The 21,159-nt window shown below is 43.1% G+C and overlaps 1 protein-coding gene across 7 annotated transcripts in view; it reads right to left on the bottom strand.

The window, feature by feature from the left end:
* The window catches only part of LOC102453472 (opsin-5-like), a 127,095-nt gene that overhangs the window by 96,837 nt on the left and 9,099 nt on the right, over nucleotides 1-21,159 (bottom strand). For 2 of the 7 annotated variants that reach the window (XM_014568779.3, XM_014568777.3), the window contains exon 1: nucleotides 12,545-14,970. The exons of 4 other annotated variants lie outside the window; for them this stretch is intronic. The gene's annotated coding sequence lies outside the window, so the exon portion shown is untranslated. Of the gene's footprint in view, nucleotides 1-12,544; nucleotides 14,972-21,159 lie in introns of those variants that run through there. One more of the 7 variants, XM_075920775.1, reaches the window with a different exon arrangement.

Here is a 21,159-nt window from a genome sequence, read left to right as displayed (position 1 = left end):
TCACACTTACTAACTCAACCAGTTTAACACATGCTGAAATACAACTTGCCATGTCTTGAATAGAATTTTAGGAAGTGTTTAAGTCTATCTTTAAATACTTTGTCTAATCAAAGTCTCTGCTGCTAAGTCTCTCACTAGCTACCTATAATGATTACCAAACAAGAATGCTTATAGTAAAGAAACACTGAAACTCATTCCTAAAAGTACATTAAGACTTTTGTGGGTTCCCCACCACTGCCAATTTTGCTCTAAAGCTAAAGTTGAGATGCGTGACATCGTTGTTTGAAAACCTCCCACAAATCCTCATGCTGGTTTTCAGAATTGTTTTTTCATCGCAGAGAAGGTACAATTTGGTTGTGACAGTGAAATCTGGGAATTGAACTAACTCTGAATGAGACCATTTTATTTAAGGTATTCTTTCTTTTCCTCAAAGGTAAATAAAAGTGAAGGGCATTGGAAGTCTGTCAGTTTTGTAAATATGAAACTTACAAAGATTAATTGTAATGCAGCACAGAACTTGGTAGGCTATTGATGCCAATCTGTAAGCAAACTGGTATGTTTTCAAACATTTAGATATGCTACTCAGTAATACCATACGCAGTATATAAAATATACTGGCTCCTATATAAGCTAAATATAAGGGCTCCTATTCATGTTGCAGCATCCATCAGGACCTCAGGTCTATCGCATGTAGAGCAAGGAAACAGCTGTCTAATTTTATGCAATACTGTGAGGGCTGGGAGTGTTCAGTATTCCAGATTCCTCACAGCATAGGTTGGTCTACTCTAAACTAAGGTAAAAGTCTTCTTCTTTGTCCTTAGCTCCTATGGGAGCATAGGCTATTAACAATTTCTTTCCAAGCCTCTCTGTCGTGCCACCTTTTCTAATTCTCTCCAGCTTTTGCCCGTTTTCCTCACATTCACATCCAGGTCTCTTCTCCAAATATTCTTTGGCCTTCCTCTTCCCCTTTTTCCCTGTGGGTTCCAGGACAGGGATTGTCTGGTAATGCTAGTTGGTGGCTTCCTCAGTGTATGGCCAATCCATCGCCATCTTCTTCTCTATATCTCTTGCTCTGCTGGGCACTGCCCTGCTCTTTCCCATAAACTAATGTTTGTAACCTTGTCAGACCACTTCAGGCCAATGATCTTACGCAAGCATTTATTAATAAAATGTTGCAATCTTTTGATGTTTGTCCTTGTTGTTCACCATGGTTCTGAGCCATATAGAAGTACTGATTTTACATTTGAGCTGAAGATCCTTATTTTGATCTGTAGCTTGATCCCTCTTGAATTCCATATGTTCCTCAAAATAATAAAAGAACCTCTTTCCTTCTGTATTCTGGTCTTAATATCTTCATCAGTACCTCCCACTTTATTTACAATACTACCTAAATAGGTGAAGGTATCAACTTCCTCCAGTGTAATTCCTCTCAGGACAATTGGGCTGCTGTTATTTGCTGCATTCACCTTCATGATCTTGGTCTTCCCCTCGTGGATCTTCAATCCCATCTGCTATGAAATCTTGTCCAGCTTCACTGTTTTATTTTGTATTTGAAGTTGATTATGTGACAGAAGAGCTAGGTGATCTGCAAAATCAAGGTCTTCTAGCTGTTTAAACAGGGTCCACTGGATTTCCTTCCTCTCATTAGCTGTTGCTTCTCTCATGATCAAATCAACAGCCAAAAGAAAGAGGAAGGGGGACAGCAGACAAGCTTGCCGATCATCAGACTTTATTCTAAAGGGTTCTGTAAGCTGACCCTCATGCAAGACCCTACAGCTCATATCTTCAGGTCTTTATGAGATTTATGAGCTTCTGAGGGATACAGTAGTGCCATAATAATTTCCACGTTTCCCTATCCAAGTTGTCGAACATTTTTTCATAGTCCACAAAGTTGATATACAAAGAAACATTCCATTCTAAACATTGTTCAATAATTATGTGCAATGTGGCTATCTGATCTATACAAGATCTATTTTGACAAAAGCCTGCTTGTTCATCTCTTTGCTTGGAATCTATAGTTTTCTTGAGTCTTCTAGAATTACCCTGGTTAATACTTTGCCTGGCACTGACAAAAGCATGATTCCTCTATAATTCGTACATTCTTGTAGGTCACCTTTCTTTGGCAATTTTACTAAATATCCTTCCCTCCAGTCTCTCAGTAATTCTTCCTTTTCCCAAATGTTACCAATGAAACTGTGGAGAATTTCTGTTGATTTATCTATGTCCACCTTTATACCTTCTGCTGGTATTTTATCAGGACCTGAAGCTTTCCCTCTTCTTAGAAGTCAAATTGCTCTTCTTTACTTGGCTTGCTACAATCAACCAAGAGATCTTCTGCAGCTGGCTGGATTTCTGGGGGATCTTCTAGAACTGGTCTGTTTAGAAGTTCGCTAAAATGTTCTACCCATCTTTCCATCTGGTGTTCTATGATTGTAATCTTTCTCCCCATTGCATCCTTGATGGGTCAGTTATGTTGTAAATATTTTCCTGAGAGTTTCTTGGTTGAATCATACAGGACCTTTCATATTTCCTGTAACTGCTGCTTCCTCAGCTTCTTTGGCCAAGTTGTCAATATAATTTTTCTTATCTGCTCTAATACTCTTCTTACCCCCTTTGTTTGCATTTGTATAGTTCTCTTGGGCTATAATTTTGGCAGCTCTGGTTTTACTATTATATAAGAATACTTTCTTATCTCTCCTCTCTTTGATCCTCCTAAGTCAGGGGTGTCTAAACTTTTTTCAAAGAGGGCCAGATTTGATGAAGTGAACATGCATGAGGGCCGACCATTTTGCCTGACATTCTTTGAACCATTAAAATTAAATGCAAATTAACTATTTTATGCAAAGTTTATTGCAAACGGCATACTTTTCATTTCATCACATGGATGACAAATCTAAACAGGTGTTAAATCACTCTGCCTTTCATATCTGAAGGCCAGATGAAAAAAAAATCCAGGAAGCTGAAATATATGTCAGGAACATTGTAAAGTACATTACATATTATTGGTAATAAAGGTTGTCTGTCAACTTTTAAGTTCAAAAAATATGAACAGGAACATAACACCAAGTATACATGTTGTGTCCAAATATATTTATAACTGATTTAGACCAACTGACATTAACTGAGATTTTACAATGTATTCATCTCAATACATATGGATTCGTTGAGGGCCATAAAAGATAGATATTGCCAAATTACCTGTGGGGCCGTATTAAACCGGAACACGGGCCGCAATTGGCCCGCGGGCCGGACTTTGGACATGCCTGTCCTAAGTGTTTCCACTGATATCCACTCTCTGTGCTGACGTTCCTTTTTGCCTAAGACTTCTTCACAAGTACTGGTCCAGGCATTTTTTATTTGTTGCCACTGGCTGTTAATGCTTAAATTTTTATCTAGATGTTCCAGCACTTGATATTTATTGCTAAGCGTGATACAGAACTTTTCTTTCTTTACCTGGTCTTTTAAAATTCCTACATTATAACATGGTCTATAGTTTTGTATTGTCCTGTTCGTTCGTAATTTTAGCTTCAATTTGGTCATCAGTAGATAGTGATCTGAGGCTACATCAGCTCCTCTGTATACTTTAACATCCTGTAAGGATTGTCTAAATTGTTGATTAATGCAGAAGTGGTCGATCTGAATCTGTGTTTGATGATCGGGGGATATCCATGTTGCTTTATAGATGTTCTTATGTGGAAAAACACTTCCTCCTATGATAAGTTGGTTAACTGCACAAAAGTTAGCAAACATTTCTCCATTTTCATTCATAACTCCTAACCCATACTTCCCACTGGTCTCTTCATATCCTGTGTTGTCATCTCCTATGTTGGCATTAAAATCGCCCATGACTACGATGACATCTTTTGGTTTTGTCTTGTCAAGCACATGCTGTAGTCTGTTATAAAATTCTTCTTTTATTGATTCCTCTTTATCATTTGTCGGTGCATAACACTGGATGACGTGCATATTAATTTTCCTGTTTATGGTCCTGAATTTTGCAAGGATACTTCTTGGCCCTGCAGATTCCCATGCTATAAGAGCTTCACGTGCCTCTGGTGGTGCATTTTACTCTTCATGACCCGAGTAGCGCACTGTTTCCCCTGATGAAACTTGTTCCTTACCTGACTGTACCCATCTTGTCTCACTAATTCCCATGATGTTTAGCTTGTACTTGTTCATTTCTCTTACTACCTGGACTGTCTTACCTACCCTCCCACATTGTTCGCACATTCCAGGTGCCTATTCTGGAAATTTTTCTTGCTGAAAAAAGGCGAATCAGCAGTTCAGTATTCTTTTGGGTATGGCTGTCCCGCATCATCTTTGAGGGCCTTTTTTAGTCAAGGAAGGCTGGCTTGCTATTAAAATTGAAATTGTTGATGTTTTTGTAGCATATGTTTATTTTTACAGGATGGGGTTGCTAGCCCCATGCCCAGCCCTCCTCAGTCACCTCTTACAACATGCTTGGAAGGGTACAGAGGTCCTATTCTTACTTCCCCATAGGACCCCGAGAACCTCACGGGGTAAGATAAAAGTATATTTATAAAATGTATTATCTAACTTGTTGAAGAGCTCTAGCCAAAGCAAGTTGTCTCTCAACATGTATTAGCTATAGACAAGCCCACCAATGGGGAGGGAGGCCAAAAGGGCAGTTGTCCGGGGGAGCTCAGGTTACCTGCCACTACTGCTGTTACTGAAGCAATGGAAGTGGCCTGAGCTCCCAGGCCTTTACATTGCCAGGTGAGCACTGCGCTGTGCACTCCACACAGCTCAGGGGGGTGATTTGGTGGTGATGGGGGACTTCAACTATCCAGATATATGTTGGGAAAATAACACCGTGGGGCACAGACTATTCAATAAGTTCTTGGACTGCATTGGAGACAACTTTTTATTTCAGAAGGTTGAAAAAGCTACCAGGGGGAAGCTGTTTTAGATTTGATCCTAACAAATAGGGAGGAACTGGTTGAGAATTTGAAAGTGGAAGGCAGCTTGGGTAAAAGTGATCATGAAATCACAGAGTTCACAATTCTAAGGAAGGGTAGAAGGGAGATCAGAAAAATAGAGACAATGGATTTTGCGAAGGTGGATTTTGGTAAGCTCAGAAAGCTATTAGGTAAGATCCCATGGGAAACAAGACTGAGGGGAAAAACAACTGAGGAGAGCTGGCAGTTTTTCAAAGGGACATTGGTAAGGGCCCAAAAGCAAGCTATTCCACTGCATCAGAAAGATAGAAAATATGGCAAAAGAACGCCTTGGCTTAACCACGAGATCTTGCATGATCTAAAAATAAAAAAGGAGTCATAAAAAAATGGAAAGTAGGACAACTTACAAAGGATGAATATAGGTAACCAACACAGGAATACAGGGGCAAGTCTAGAAAGACAAAGGCACAAAATGAGCTCAAACTAGCTATGGGAATAAAGGGAAACAAGAAGCATTATAAGCAAGAGGAAGACCAAGGACAGGGTAGGCCCACTGGTCAGTGAGGAGGGAGAAATAGTAACAGGAAACTTGGAAATGGCAGAGATGCTTAATGACCTCTTTGTTTTGGTCTTCACTGAGAAGCCTGAAGGAATGCCTAACATAGGGAATGCTAGTGGGAGGGGGTAGGTTTAGAAGGTAAAATAAAAAAAGAACAAGTTAAAAATCACCTAGAAAAGTTAGATGCCTGCAAGTCACCAGGGCCTGACGAAATGCATCCTAGAATACTCAAGGAGCTGATAGAGGGGGTATCTGAGCCTCTAGCTATCATCTTTGGAAAATCATGGGAGACAGGAGAGATTCCAGAAGACTGGAAAAGGGCAAATATAGTGCCCATTTATAAAAAGGGAAATAAGAACAAGCCAGGGAACACAGACCATTAGTTTAACTCTGTGCCAGGGAAGATAATAGAGCAGGTAATTAAGGAAATCATCTGTAAACACTTGGAAGGTGGCAAGGTGATAGGGAACAGCCAGCATGGATTTGTAAAGAACAGATCATGTCAAACCAATCTGATAGCTTTCTTTGATAGGATAACGAGTCTTGTGGATAATGGAGAAGCGGTGGATGTGGTATACCTAGACTTTAGTAAGGTGTGTGATACGGTCTCGCATGATAGTCTTATCAATAAACTAAGCAAATACAACTTAAATGGGGCTATTATAAGGTGGGTGCATAACTGGATGGATAACCGTACTCAGAGAGTAGTTATTAATGGTTCACAATCCTGCTGGAAAGGTGTAACAAGTGGGGTTTCACAAGGGTCTGTTTTGGGACTGGCTCTCTTCAATATCTTCATCAACGATTTAGATATTGGTATAGAAAGTACGCTTATTAAGTTTGCAGATGACACCAAGCTGGGAGGGGTTGCGACTGCTCTGGAGGATAGGGTCATAATTCAAAATGATCTGGACAAATTGGAGAAATGGTCTGAGGTAAACAGGATGAAGTTTAATAAAGACAAATGTAAAGTGCTCCACTTAGGAAGGAACAAGCAGTTTCACACATACAGAATGGGAAGTGACTGTCTAGGAAGGAGTACGGCAGAAAGGGATCTAGGGGTTATAGTGGACCACAAGCTGAATATGAGTCAGCAGTGTGATGCTGTTGCAAAAAAAACAAACAAGATTCTGGGATGCATTAACAGGTGTGTTGTGAGCAAGACACGAGAAGTCATTCTTCCGCACTACTCTGCGCTGGTTAGGCCTCAGTTGGAATATTGTATCCAGTTCTAGCCACCACATTTCAAGAAAGATGTGGAGAAATTGGAGAGGGTCCAGAGAAGAGCAACAAGAATGATTAAAGGTCTAGAGAACATGACCTATGAAGGAAGGCTGAAAGAATTGGGTTTGTTTAGTTTAGAAAAGAGAAGATTGAGGGGGGACGATAGCAGTTTTCAGATATCTAAAAGGGTGTCATAAGGAGGAGGGAGAAAACTTGTTCATCTTGGCCTCTGAGGATAGAACAAGAAGCAATGGGCTTAAACTGCAGCAAGAGAGGTTTAGGTTGAACATTAGGAAAAAGTTTCTAACTGTCAGGGTAGTTAAACACTGGAGTAAATTGCCCAGGGAGGTTGTGGAATCCCCATCTCTGGAGATATTTAAGAGTAGGTTAGATAAATGTCTATCCAGGATGGTCTAGACAGTATTTGGTCCTGCCATGGAGGCAGGGGACTGGACTTGATGACCTCTCAAGGTCCCTTCCAGTCCTAGTATTCTATGATTCTATGATAAGTGGATTGGGTATAGTAAGGGAAATGCTATTACCAGATATATACACAAATGTGTTGTAAATGAGAGAGGTAGGTTTGAGTTATTTTGCAAATTATGTTCCCAATAGCAAAAGCCAGTAAGAATTTCTTCTAATTTGGAGTAAGATAGTTTACAGACACTTCTGTTCTTCTTAAAAGCTATTGCTGATTCACAGTCTAAGGATATGCCATCTTTGGTTTGTGCCACAAAGCCAGTAGTTCTATGAGAGAGACAACTGACCTGTTTAGCTCTTACCAGACTTATTCTTCTACCGTGTTTTTTTCACCTCATTCTAGATTAAACAGAACGCATTCATAGACAGATATTCAAGAATACTCAATTCCCATTTAAGCACCCATTTAAGTGTTGATATTTCTAAGTTCTCTTCAGTGCCTATTGGTCTTCTAACATAGCCATAGGTGAGCTGGAAAAAATCAAGTAACTTTGATTACACAGTGTCTCACTCCTTGTTTGGTACTGTTGGTTTTTTTCCCCTTCAGGTATGTCTACAGATGCACCCTCTTTTGAGAGAGGGACGCAAATGAAGACATTTGAAATTGCAAATGAAGCCGGGATTTAAATATCCCTCACTTCATTTGCATATTCGCGTTATGGTGCTGTTTCAAAATAGTGCTATTTCAAAATAACAGACGCTGTTAAGACATGGCTATTTCGAGAGAAAAACTTTCTCTCAAAATAACTGGTAAACATTTTATGAAGAATAAAGGTCATTTCGAGAGAAAGGTTTTCTCTCAAAATAACTGCGTCTACACAGCGTCTGTTATTTCGAAACAGCGCCATAACGCGAATATGCAAATGAAGCGTGGGATATTTAAATCCCGGCTTCATTTGCAATTTTGAATGTCTTCATTTGCATCCCTCTCTCAAAATAGGAATGCAGGGGAGACATACCCTTCTACAGTCAGTTATATGCCACAAATGTGGATCAAAACGGGTTTCACAGAAACACAAACTAGTTCTTCAGGACTGCTTATGGCTTTGCATAATGAAAAATTGCCTTCCTCAAGACCAAATATCATTGAACCCAAATGTACTCTTAACTAGTTAGCCACAGTTCTCAGTGGCTTACCCAAGAGATGCAAGCATATATCAGAGAGCAGAATTTGGAGCTACAGTAACATGTGGTAAACATTTAGGCTATGTCTACACTCGCGGCTTCTTGCGCAACTAATATGCAAATGAGGCTAAGCATGAAATATCACTGAGCCTCATGTGCATACCTAACGAGCCACCATTTTTTTCAGAAGAGGCTCTTGCACAAGAAGGAGCATCTACACTGCCCCTTCTTGCGCAAGAAAAACCCTCTTGCGCAACACCATTCTTCCTGAAAAGTAATAGGTGTAACGGCGTTGCCAATACTGACCATTCAGCCACTACACCCACTGACACCTCTTTGCTTCCCTTCAATTCCTACTAGTAATCCTATGCAGGGGTGGCCCGTGACTATAGGCGGATTCGGCCTAGGGCGCCGCCACCCGGGGCACCTGATGATGACGTCAGTCCACTGATGGCCCTGCAGGTGAGGGCGCCGATTGCACTTTCCGCCTGGGGCGCCAGCTGCCGCAGCCAGCGAAAATACATCCCATATACATCCACTCTACCTGATTTTGATCAATTCAGTGTATTTTTGCTGCATGCCAAATAAAGGAACCACTTTCCGCATGAATCAACAGATCTTCCTGGTTTTTCTTCTGATTAGAAGTACAGGAGTGCAGCTACACCTGCGGTGGAGTACCCCATAGGAACACTACTCAAAGAACTGCCATACTTTCACTATAAATACAGCATTATCCATACCTATATCACAGAGATGTATTACTAACATACAGATCATATGCTGTCTTTACCGTAGATCATATGCTGTCTACAAGTAAAGTAACATAACTATAATAACCCCCAAGGGAGCAACTCCTTCTCCTGTATGTTTTAGTCTTATTCCTTCTATTAATCAAAAATATTCAAACAGTTTGCCTTGTAAATTAAGGCATCATTAAGGCATTAAAACATTCTCCGCACACATCCATCATGTACTCCAGGTTCTGGTGCTGTCTACAGGCCGTCCTTTAACCAAACAATCATTTGCATTGTGAGTGTTTTCCCACAACCCTGAATGGGTTGTCCATTTTGTTCTTTCTAACTAATCAATTGGTTGCAGATTACACAATGCTATTGCAGCTCCCTGGCATCTTTAGAAGCCAGATGCCCTGATAAATCAATGTTTAGTGTACTTTGTAGGGCCAAATGGATTCCGTCAATAGCTGTTTATAGATTGCTTCATTTTACACCTTATAATAAACCAGCCCCTTAAAGCACCATTTAAACTCCTCCACACTGGCAGTGCTGTTCATTTCCTTAATCCCAGTCACATTCAGAAATTGTTTAATTTCCTTTTTGGATTCTGTTTTCAAAACAGTGGGAATGCTCTACAGTCACCAATGGCTTTGGGAATATATATTTTTGTAGAGTTCCTACACTTTTGACAATGTTTTGTCTGAGTTTAATAGACGCTATTAATTTACACAGCAGATTGTACTGAATTCAGTACCTATTATACTCTGGAAAGCCACCGCCTGTTTCATTAGCGATAAGATTAGCAATTAATATATTGTTTGATAAAGACGTGTGAGCTATCAAAAAAACCAATTTTCCCTAAACTGGGCATTTTAACCTTTATCTTTTCTATGAATTAGCACTAAACTCACAGTCCCAGTGCTGGTAGCTTCCCTTGCAGTTTTACTAGTGCTCTACAGCCAGTAATTGTATTCTTGAAGTTAAATCTCATCTTTTTAGCCAATTGTTGCTTCTTTTTGCTCCTTATACAAACTAAATGTAAAGGAACCACATGGACATGGTGGGGTCCAATAGCTGTGCTAACTAGATACAACAAGTAATGGCTTAGCTCTCCCGCTGCTCAGGATGGGTTCTGAAATGTAGAAAATCACAAATATCCCTGCAGGACTCAAACTATTGAGACTGCCCAATTCCAATAGACCATAGCTTGAACCACTGAAAAATACTACCGAACCTCCTAAAAGATACACTTCAGGGGAAAATCCTACAGCAAGAGGGACATGAACTACATTTCTACCATCTTCAGCAGCAAGCAACCTGAAACCATCAAATCACTCCATCACCCACAATTCTTCACAGCTATAAAGGATTGTGGGACTCGGGTCACAGAAAGAAGAAAGAATTTACCGGTGAGTACCTTTGACAGTGCTGTAGTGGAATGTGGACTGGAGTAGGAGCAGCAGAAGCACAAGATAGGGTGAATGTTACAAGCCGCTCCTCTCTTCATCTAGTTCTCACTGAGTTCTAGTGACCATGGAGTATTTTCTAAACACAGTGAGCAAAAAATAAGCCACCATGGCCACTTCATTGCCCAGTGACTGGGAAGCTGAGCGGATCTGACTTCTCCAGCTTTTACTCTGTTTCTAGCATACCTTGCAGAGGGGCTTTATTAAATATGTTTTGTAGCAGAAATCTCTACTTAGTCTGGCTTCAGAAGCCCAGTCACTGCCTTAATTCCCTTCTCAACCCATCTCCTCAGTTACCCTGTCACCAACAGATAACAGCCAGCATCCAGTGCTTTAGGTGGCTCAGGAAACTCAATCCTGTGACCTAATTCAAGAGTCCATCCCTTCTGGGGTTTAAACCAGAGAGTCCAAAAGACACATCCTCTACCCTGGTCTCACAAGACACAGTCCTTCCTCCCCAGGACTCCATCTTCTCCAACAGAGATGTATTTCCAGCACTGCTTTCTTTCTGGGCGCTAGTCAATCCCTTCATCCTCCCTTCGCAGAGATCATTGCATCACCTCGTGGAGACGGTACTACAAATAGTTTCCCCATTCTCCCTCCAAAAGCAAAGATATATGCATCACCTGGTTAGCTGGCTATATAGTGGGAACCAACCCGCACCCACTACTATGGATTCTTGGTCCTGGGAACCCCAAATACTGGGCTGTACACTCAGACATGATGCCTCCCACTCTTGATGGCACACTGACTCCCAGGTCTCACTTCTTCTTCCTGTACTCTCATCCCCCAGCAAGTTTGATTACATGGCCCTTGGCCTGTGACTTCAGCACTCATTTCCTTCACAAGTGAGCCCCAACACACCAACTCATGCTGTGACAGCACACTTACAAATAATTCTAAGCACACAATAGCTATTTTTCTCTTCCTCTTAAGTTTTCCACAAGATCCAATGATAAAACTATTAGCTTGCAGGAGCCAAGAGTTTTAAATTTTCTATGGTTTAAAAGCCAGTATTTACAATTCCCCCTAACTCAGGGGTGGGCAAAATCAGGCCCAGGTGCTGGATCCAGCCTGCCAAGAATTTCTCTCTGCCAATCAGCTAGGCAGGCCAGGGTGTGCATACTTACACCCAGCATGTGTTCAGCTGCCTCTCCACCGCATCTTGCTCTGTCCTGCAGCAGAGCTGCTCCCAGGGTCCTCCTGCTAGCTGTGCAGAGTAAGGGAATGGGGGTGGAAGGGAAAGGGGAGTACTTTAGTCAGGGCACCCCTTGCCCCTGCACCCCATCTCTGCAGAGTGGGGGAGGGGAGAGAACAGGCCAGCTTTCTCTGTTTTAAAGAGACAGCACATGGCTTCTCTCAGGAACATACCCAGTAGCAGCCAGCACACTAAGTGTCACTGTCACACACAGCCTCCCGCAGTCTCTGAGCCACACACACTCAATCTGTGTCAAGGTGTCTCTCATACACAGAGTGTCTTTCACACTCACACATTCTCTCTCTCTGTAGCCCCCCCACTCCCACCTCTGCCTTCCAAGGCCCCACTCCTTCTGGAGGGCCTGGAGGCAGCCCATTACCACATGCCAAAATTCATGAAGTGGCCCCCCTGCAAAAATTATTACCCACCTCGGCCCTAGCACAATTGAGCACTATACGTATCGAAATACTGCTGCTGCTGTTGTTTTTTTAAAAACAGGCCATTATGCTAGATTTTGGTACTATTAAGATTCTCTCAGCAGATGCGCAATGTGCCCAGCCATTTGATAACATCGTCTTCAGCCAGATGGAGAGCAGGTTGTCCACGGCTGAAATATGTCAGGAGGCATTTGTGAAAAATAAGTGACACAGTGTGAAGCTGATGGCAGCTGCATCACGGGTCATTAGGAAAAAAAAACATTTAAAGAGACTGACTATACCATTGCCCTTTCCTGTTCAAAACTGGTTTTGGAGGGGACCATAGGTAGCTTGGCAGATCAAAACCTAGTGGACAGACGACTGGGTGAGTAACAAGAATGACTAATCACAGATGTCACTGACCACTTGTTACACCAAGCAGATTCCACAGTCACGTCCTTCGGTGGCCTAAGTCACCATCAAAGGCATCTAGAAGACAAGTGAGCTGGAACATGGTTGACAACTACAAAGGCAGGTCACTTCTTATGGATCTTGATCAGCAGCATGACAGAGCCTCTGACAGTGAATAGAAGGCAATGCTACATTACTAAGCACTGATAGCCATGGCAACAGAATTTCCCAGCAACAAAAAAATTAAGCTTCTGATTTCACTATACAAAAACAGAACATAAGGAAATTCACGGAAAGGGGTATTCTGTAACATCTACTGATATTAACTCAGGTTCAAATCCAACCACCACCATAAAAAGCTTAGTGTTCAAAAATCCAGATCCTGCTACTTCAAACCAGAGGCAGATTTACAATGAAACATACTGTGCTCTGGCATGCCCCCTCCCCAACAACATGGGGCCCCCCAGGGTCAGGCACTCCAGCGCTGGGTCCAGCAAGCCCCGCGCAGGAGGCAGCCGATCTGGGGGAGGATGGCAGTCTCTCTGCACAGGGGGCTGAGTGGGAGGGAGTAAGAGAGCAGGGAGGAACATTTGACAAGTTCAGCAATTGACAATTGAAAATTCCTCACTACAAAATATTACTTTTGTAACCCTTCTGCCAGGTAACACCAGCAATGCCAGAGCTGGGTTCAATATTAAGGGGTTCCTCTCCATCCATCCAACACAGAACTGGCTCGAGCCCCCACCGAGTAATCTGGGAAATTCATACAGCATCCCAGGGCGCCTCCGGGAGGCAACACTTCCCTACTCACAAGCACAGAGTCTGAGTGTAGAGAAAAAACCTTTAGGAGAGGAAAGTAACATGGCATTAATGTGGGAAAACATCACAGAGTTCATAACCAAAACCATGAGTGACAGTCCCATCCCACATAGGTTGAGCAATGTTCTTCCCTCACATTCTTAAGTCCAGCAACGTAAATGTCCCCTTCATATGCCCAACCCTTCTCTGCACCCTACTCACAATTGCTGCCCTTGGTCAGGGCAGACCCAGAGTTCAGAGGTACAGCTGCAGAGTTCACCTCCCAGCCTGAGTGGGGGGAGGTAATCTTACTCACTCCACTGGTTGCTCACCATCCACCTGCTCACTGCTCTTGATGGCCATTCATCTCACCTCACTGCCACCGTTCTATTGGTCATTCATTTTACCTCCCTGCTCATCATGCTGCTGCAGCTCTGCTGGCCATACATCTTCTGCTGGCTTGTAGTGGATTTGACTCTGGGCCAAATCTAGTGATTTCAGCTCTCACTGATTTCAGCTCTTGGCCCCAAGCACAGGCCAGCCTCAAGAAATTCCAGCATCCACTGGAGTAAATTTAAAAATAATAAAAAGTCTCCTTATGGAGTCCGCTCTAGTTCTATCATTAGAAAGGTGAAAAAAGAAACCAGCTGAACCAGTCTTACAATTCATGCCTGGAGAGCATGCGGCCTGCTGATTCAGAGTCCTGCTCTTCCCCAGCTAACTTAATAGAGTTTTGGCAGAGGAAACCTTGTCCATCCGGGGTTCTTTACACTGACAGTTTCTCTCCTTTGAACTGAGTTAAACAGAATCTGACTTTTCTGCATTCCCCCATAACTGCAAGCATTGGTGATCATCTCACACAATTCCTGCATTTAATATTAACACAGTTTGTGACCCCACCGAAGCCAAACTGGTTACAATGGGCAAAACACCATTCTAATAGTTGACTATCTAGCAGGCCTAAGCAAACTGAGTGAACTGTATTTACATAAACACACCCAGGATTTCTTTCCCATTCCAGCTGGCTGTAATGGAAGCGTTGATTCAGACCTTGTTTACACTTATGATGACTTAATTGACAATTTTGTAAAGAAAAAGTATAGAAAGAAAGCGAGCTGATTTTTTCAAATTGAGTAAGTTTCTTCGGAGGAAGTTAACTTTTGTTTTTCCAATTTTTTTATTTTCTCTCTGTGCTATTTATTTGAAAACTGGACCCCTTAAACTCCATTCATCTGAAGAAGTGGGTTGTGCCCACGAAAGCTCATGATACCATGTACATTTTTGTTAGTCTAAGGTGCTGCAAGACTATTCATTGTTTTTTAAAGATTTTCCAGTTACAGACCAACACGGCTACCCATCTAAAACTTTTATTTTTCCTTTCATGCATCATCTATTCATTTTAATTTTACACATTTTTCATGTTGGCTCAATGAAAATACAAGCTTTCATCTAGACCTGAAGTACTCAAACTGTACTCCAAGAACACCCTTCAGGTAGACTCAGAAAAGGTTATGATGATATTTTTTATAAAGTGCTCTTATCCAAAGCATTTTATAATAATTAGCTAATGGTACAAACAATATTTGGAAAAATCATTAAGTGGCCCACCAAGACCCTCAGCAATTCTCAATTGGTCTGTAAAAAAAAGTTAAGACTATAAAAACAATCAAGATACCTCACTTTATTTTCATTTACCTCTTATTACTTAAAGGAGGAGGAGGAAGAAAAAAGAATGAAAAATGGGAAGGGCAGGAAGAGTGAATGTTCTTTTTCTTGGCTGAGCACAGGGCCCCACTAGCTCTAAATCCACCACTGCTTCAGACTATTTGGTAGATAGCTGAACAATTGTGGGTAATGAAAATGCTAGAACTTTAGATATTCCATTTTCTTTATGTTCACTAGATGGCATAGTATTCATTAACAGCCTGTTATTTGAAACACTAGTCTGTTTCTTTGAATGTTTTAGCATCAAACATTTTAACACAAGGAAAATACCTAGCAAATAAAAACCAACCCAAAATATTCCCCAACCTTCTTTTTTATTTTTGATGAGGCAAACACGGAAAAAAAGTTAACATTTCACAGAAAGTGATGCATTTAACAAATATCTGATGATCTTGGATACTTAGGGTATGTCTACACTGCACGCTTATTTCAGAATAAGCAATTTTGGAAGAAATATTCCAAAATAGCTTATTTCGAAATAGCACATCTACACAGCAAAAGCTCATCCCAATAGCATTTAGCTCTTTTGAAATAGAGCATCCACACTGAGTGGACGCTGAATCGCCTTTAAGGCTACCCGGAACCACTTCAGCCAGGGAGGGCATCAGGACAGCAGTTATTTCCTGGAGCTGCTTCCTGAGGCTACAGCCTTCCCCTCTACAGCCTCCCCCTCTACAGCCATTCTTAGGTTCTTCACCTTTGCCTACCTCACTAAGGAACAGCAAAGCCTTTGCTCTGACTTCTGTGGTAGCCCTTGCAGACACCTCAGCACTCCAGCTATAGAGCGGGAGCTGCCTCTGGACAGTCAACCAGTTTCTGCAGGCTGCCTTCCTGGCCATGCAGGAACACAACTGCTAACTGATCTGCTAACCTTACCATCTCTCTGGGAATGCAGCTCTTCCAGCTGCACCCTGCCGTGCACCACTGCTTCTGGTGGCCGGACATCAGCCCTGACTGGTGAGACTGGCTCATCATGGAGTGGTGGGACGACCTGCAGTCACTCCAGAATTTCCACATGCAGTAGGAAACCTTTCTGGGGCTGTATGCCTGGCTCATCCCTGCCTTCCCACGACAGGACACACACAAGACCTGTCACTCACCTGGAGAAGCGGGTCACCATCACTTTGTGGAAGCTCTCCATGCGGGACATTTACCAGTCCATCAGGAACCAATTTGGCATGGGGAAGTCAACTGTCAGGGCCCTCATCATGCAGGTATGGCACTCTCGAACTAAAGTCCTAGGAGGGGGGTGAACTGCTGGAATGGGGTACCCTAAGGAAAGGGAGGATTGAGGGTGGGAAAAGCCCCCTTCCCCAGGCAGTTTTTCAGTCTCACCCTCTCACAGCCCTGCTAGGGTCTGGGCTACGTAGGGAGTTGCTCCTGGTGTGTGGGGGAGAGAAAGGGAAGTGGGCTCAGGGACCTCCCAAGGCCTCTGGCACCCCTGTGATTGTCTGTCTCTTTCTACAGGTGGTGAGGGCCATCAACAGCATCCTGCTGCGCAGAGTCATCCACCTTGGTGATGTGGACCCCATAGTTGCTGACTTTGCTATTTTCCCCCCTTCCCCTCCCCCACCTTCTGCTTTCCAGTTTGCGGGGCTGGAGTCTGTGGAGCCGCTCCAGCTGCTGGCCCAGAGCCGGGTGGAAGGTCTCCAAGAGACACATGAGACCATAGTAACCACAGAGCTCAAAGCCCCAACGCTCTGGGCGGGACCCACACACAGAAGCGCCGGAAGCCACATTTATCCTCCGGGCTCAACATTCCACCTGCCTGGTAAATGTAGCTCCCCAGAGCAAGCCGCCCAGGGCCAAACTGGTGATTCCTGTGTGTCAGGGGCCATTGATCCCTAAGAAACCCACAGATCTGGGCTGCCCTGAGGTGAGAAAGCCATGTTAATCCCAAGTCTCTGCTATGGCTGGGAGATGTGGGTGACCTATAGAAAACACCAGCATTTTTTTTTTTTTTTTTGGAAAATCCACAACAAAACTTGGGGGGGGGGGGGATCTATCACCTCAGTAATGCTAACTCCTTTAGAATTGAGGCTCTGATTGCCCAGCACCAGCTGAGGTAGAGCAGGCACCGTGTGCACATGTCTGACATATTTTTACCAAAACTCCTGCCTGCCTAAAGGTTTCTCATCCTTTTGTTATAAGCTTCAGAGGGGGTAGCCGAGTTAGTCTGGAACAGGAAAAACTTAAATAACAAATAGTCTAGTAGCACTTCAAAGACCAACAGAATGTGTAGATGGCATCATGAGCATTCATGGGCAGAAGTGGGTTTTGTCCAGGAAAATTCGCGATACCGTTTACATGTTCTGCTAGTCTTCAAAGTGCCACTAGACTATTTGTTGATTTTTAAGTTTTTCCTTTTTTATAAAGTACCTTTTTTAAAAAAAAAAATTGTAAGTACCCCCAATGCACACACCCCTCCCCTAGAGCCAGGCACCCCAACCCACCGCTCTATCCCAATGCCTCACCACTCCCCCAGAGCCAGGTACCCTCATTCCTGCTCCCCCCCATCCCAAAGCACCCACCCCTCCCACAAAGGGTACAGGATTTCCCCATCACACCCCTCCTTCTCCAGCAGATGCCAGCCGGCCTTTTTGAAACATTAGGGTGTGCCTGGTCACACCCAGTACACCCCATGCGCACGCCTATGGGCGCGGGGCCTATTGAAGCGCGGGGCCCGGGGCAGCCGCCCCGCTTGCTCTTCCCTATGTCCATCGCTGCCTCCCCCCATTCCTGGAAGCCTCCTGCTTTCTGTGTAGGACAGGGGAGGAAAAGATGGGGCACTGATGTCAAGGTGCCTCCTCTCCCATCCTGTATTCTATCTCCACAGAGCAGAGTGGGGGGCACAAAAGGTCTTAGAATGGAGGGAGTTTGCTTTAGCCCCACTGAACCACCACCCAGGAGTCACCTGAGGTAAGCAGTGCCCAGTCGGAGCCCATATCCTGAAACCCTACCCCTGTCATGAACTCCTTCCTACACCCCAGGCCCCTGCCCTAGCCCCGAGCACCCCTGCATCCAAACACCCTCGCAGAGCCTGCATCTAGAACCACCTCCAACATCCCAATTGCCTGCCCCAAGCTCAGCTAAGAGTCCCTCCCAAATCTCTTAAACCAAGACCAGAGCCTGCATCCCAATCTGCTGCCCCAGCTTGGTGAAAGTGGGGGAGGGAGGGAGGATGGAGTGAGTGGAGGCGGGGTCTCAAAGAAAGGGCACAAGGGAGGTAGGGCAAGGGTATTTGGGTTTGAGGTAGATCTTAGATTGCACTTAAAACTCAAAAAAGTGATCTTGTGCTTTAAAAGGTTTGAGACCACTGCTCTAGGATGTCCACAACACATTACATTGGTATTTTGTTACTGCCATAGATTTATGACCACAACTGCCATTCTCCATTGGAAAGACACCTCCTTAATACAAACCACCGGGTAGAAAAGCTGTTTGGATGGAAGCTCAGCACAAAATATACTTTGGGAAAGAAATGTGAATCTACAGCTGCTAATGCTGCTTGAACTCCAGTCCTGTTTGGTAGGAATGCAGATCAGAAAACCCCATCAATATTAATTATGCATCACACAGGGAAGCAGATGAAACAAAGTCTCATGGAAACAGCGCAAGCAATGAACAGTCAGATTGGGAACCAGACTGAATTTTCATCTACAAGCATAACCTGTTGATGGTGGTGTTATTTAAGTACAGAGCTCTGCAAACACCTTAGGATTTAAACCGCACAGTGGAAAATTCACACAAGTCTAGTGAGGAAAGCCAGTGAGTTAATAGAAAAGGAAAACAGAGGTTTTTTGTGGGGTTTTTTAAGGCAAGTTAAAAGCATGAAAAACTATACAAACAGCTCTTTCTGGTTTTGTATGCAGCTGCACCTTATGGCTACTCTAAAAATCTAATTTTAAAATACTATTATCAGTAAACTATTATCTCTAAATGATTTCGGAAAGCAATTCCTGCATCTCAAGTGGTATCTTTTTGATAGTTCCTAATCTCCACAAGACACTAAGTGGCTTTAAGTCTGCCTATCATCAATAGCAACTGTTAGTATTCTAAACACATCGGCTGTGTCTACACTGGCCCCTTCTTCAGAATAGCCATGCTAATTTAGAACTTTGGAATAGGGAAATGTGCGGGGGATTTAAATATCCCCCGCGGGATTTAAATAAACATGGCCGCCGCTTTTTTTCCGGCTTGGGGAAAAGCCGGAAAAGAGCGTCCAGACTGGCGCGATCCTCCGGAATAAAGCCCTATTCCGGAGGATCTCTTATTCCTACTTCAAGTAGGACTTCAAGTAGGAATAAGAGATCCTCCGGAATAGGGCTTTATTCCAGAGGATCGCGCCAGTCTGGACGCTCTTTTCCGGCTTTTCCCCAAGCCGGAAAAAAAGCGGCGGCCATGTTTATTTAAATCCCGCGGGGGATATTTAAACCCCCTGCGCATTTCCCTATTCCAAAGTTCTAAATTAGCATGGCTATTCCGAAGAAGGGGCCAGTGTAGACGTAGCCATCATGTATTGATCCTAAACAGGAGGCTATAAGTAGCTAAAGTACAGGTCTGTACTAACTAACATCATCTTATACAAACACTTTCAGCTAAACCCTAATAAAAGTCACTACCCTAGTTTTCTACACATTGCCCTGAAAATTTACCCTATGCTGCCAAAAAATCTTCATTGTACTAAACCAAGTATTTCACCACCACACCATAAAGTGGATGAAATTGCATCAATCTTTGCACACCAAGCAGCCCACTAAATACTGATTCCTCAATTACAAAAACACCAATGCATAAACCTACCCGATGGAGATGCAATTTAGGGGACTGATTTTTTTAAAGTCATTCCATAATAGTATTGACAACCTGTTGAATGAAAACCTGTGGCCCAGTGAAGTCAATAGGCATTTTGTCATTGGCTTCAATGGAGCCAGGATTTTACCCTTTGTTTTTTTTCCACACCAAGGTTCCCCCCAAGGCCTACACTTCTCTAGACTTTTCCTGATTTTCCTTCCTTTTGTCTTGATTTGTTCATTTCATTTTGTCCATTTACTTTTCCTGAAGCCTGATTAATTTCTACTGATATCCAGATTCTGTTGTCTTGATTTCTAATCAAATTATTTTTATGTTCTTCTGTTGCTTTCTATATTTGTGTTCAGACTGCTCAACTTTCTATTGATATTCTGGAAAAGGCTAGATTCCGTTCCTGTAACAGGAAGAAATTCTATAGTCTTCATTTTCCAGGAGGTCAGAATAAATCTTATGACTGGGGCTGTCAATTAGTCACAGTTAACGTGTGTGAATGATTTTCGAGTTAATCATGATTAATTGCAGTTTTTAATCACACTGTTAAACAATGGAAGAATACTAATTGAAATGTTATTACTATTTTGTATGTTTTTCAAGTATATTGATTTTAATTACAATGTAATGCAGGTAAGCGGAACTGAACCTGGGACCTCTACTTAGTGCATGAATCTATCACTGGAGCTAAAAGCTAGCTGGCTCTCAGCTAAGGCTGTAGATCGCATTCATTCGCCCCTCCCCTAGGCAGCCAGGAGTGAGAGGAACACAACAGGCTCTGCAGTGTCTCCTTGCTCCCTAGTCATAAGAAGCAGGAAAAACAATATTGACCTGGTATGTGCAGCTGCACCACCACCCTCATCCCCTGAAATGGCACCCTTTTCCTCATCCCCCCTGAATCCTGCATGCCCTATATCTCCCCTGCCCTGAGCCCCCGGTACACTCCCAGCTCCCTGACCTGAACCCCTCCTCATACCCTGATGCCCTGACTCCTACACCCCCCAGCCTCCTGCCTTGAGCCCACATGTACCCCAATCCTGAGTCCTGCACCTCCCCTGTTTTGTGGGGTGAGTTGCGATACAATTGTATCTGTAAGAAATTTAAGTTATTTTCACCCTGACCTAGACTGACCTCTTGGGGAGGGAGAAAATTGTATGTCTCCTTCTCTGTGTTTTATCCTCATTCTGCCAGTCTTGGATGATGACCCAGCACTTGTTTGATTTAAAAACACTTTCACAGCAGACTTGACAAAATGCAAAGGTGGTTCCAATGTGAGATTTCTAAAAACAGTTACAGCACTT

Source organism: Pelodiscus sinensis, chromosome 2 (genome assembly GCF_049634645.1).
Source record: "Pelodiscus sinensis isolate JC-2024 chromosome 2, ASM4963464v1, whole genome shotgun sequence".
In the NCBI taxonomy this organism is placed as follows: Eukaryota; Metazoa; Chordata; order Testudines; family Trionychidae; genus Pelodiscus; species Pelodiscus sinensis.
The sequence above is the reverse complement of the archived record's forward strand: the minus strand, read 5'-3'. Positions and strand labels throughout refer to the sequence as shown.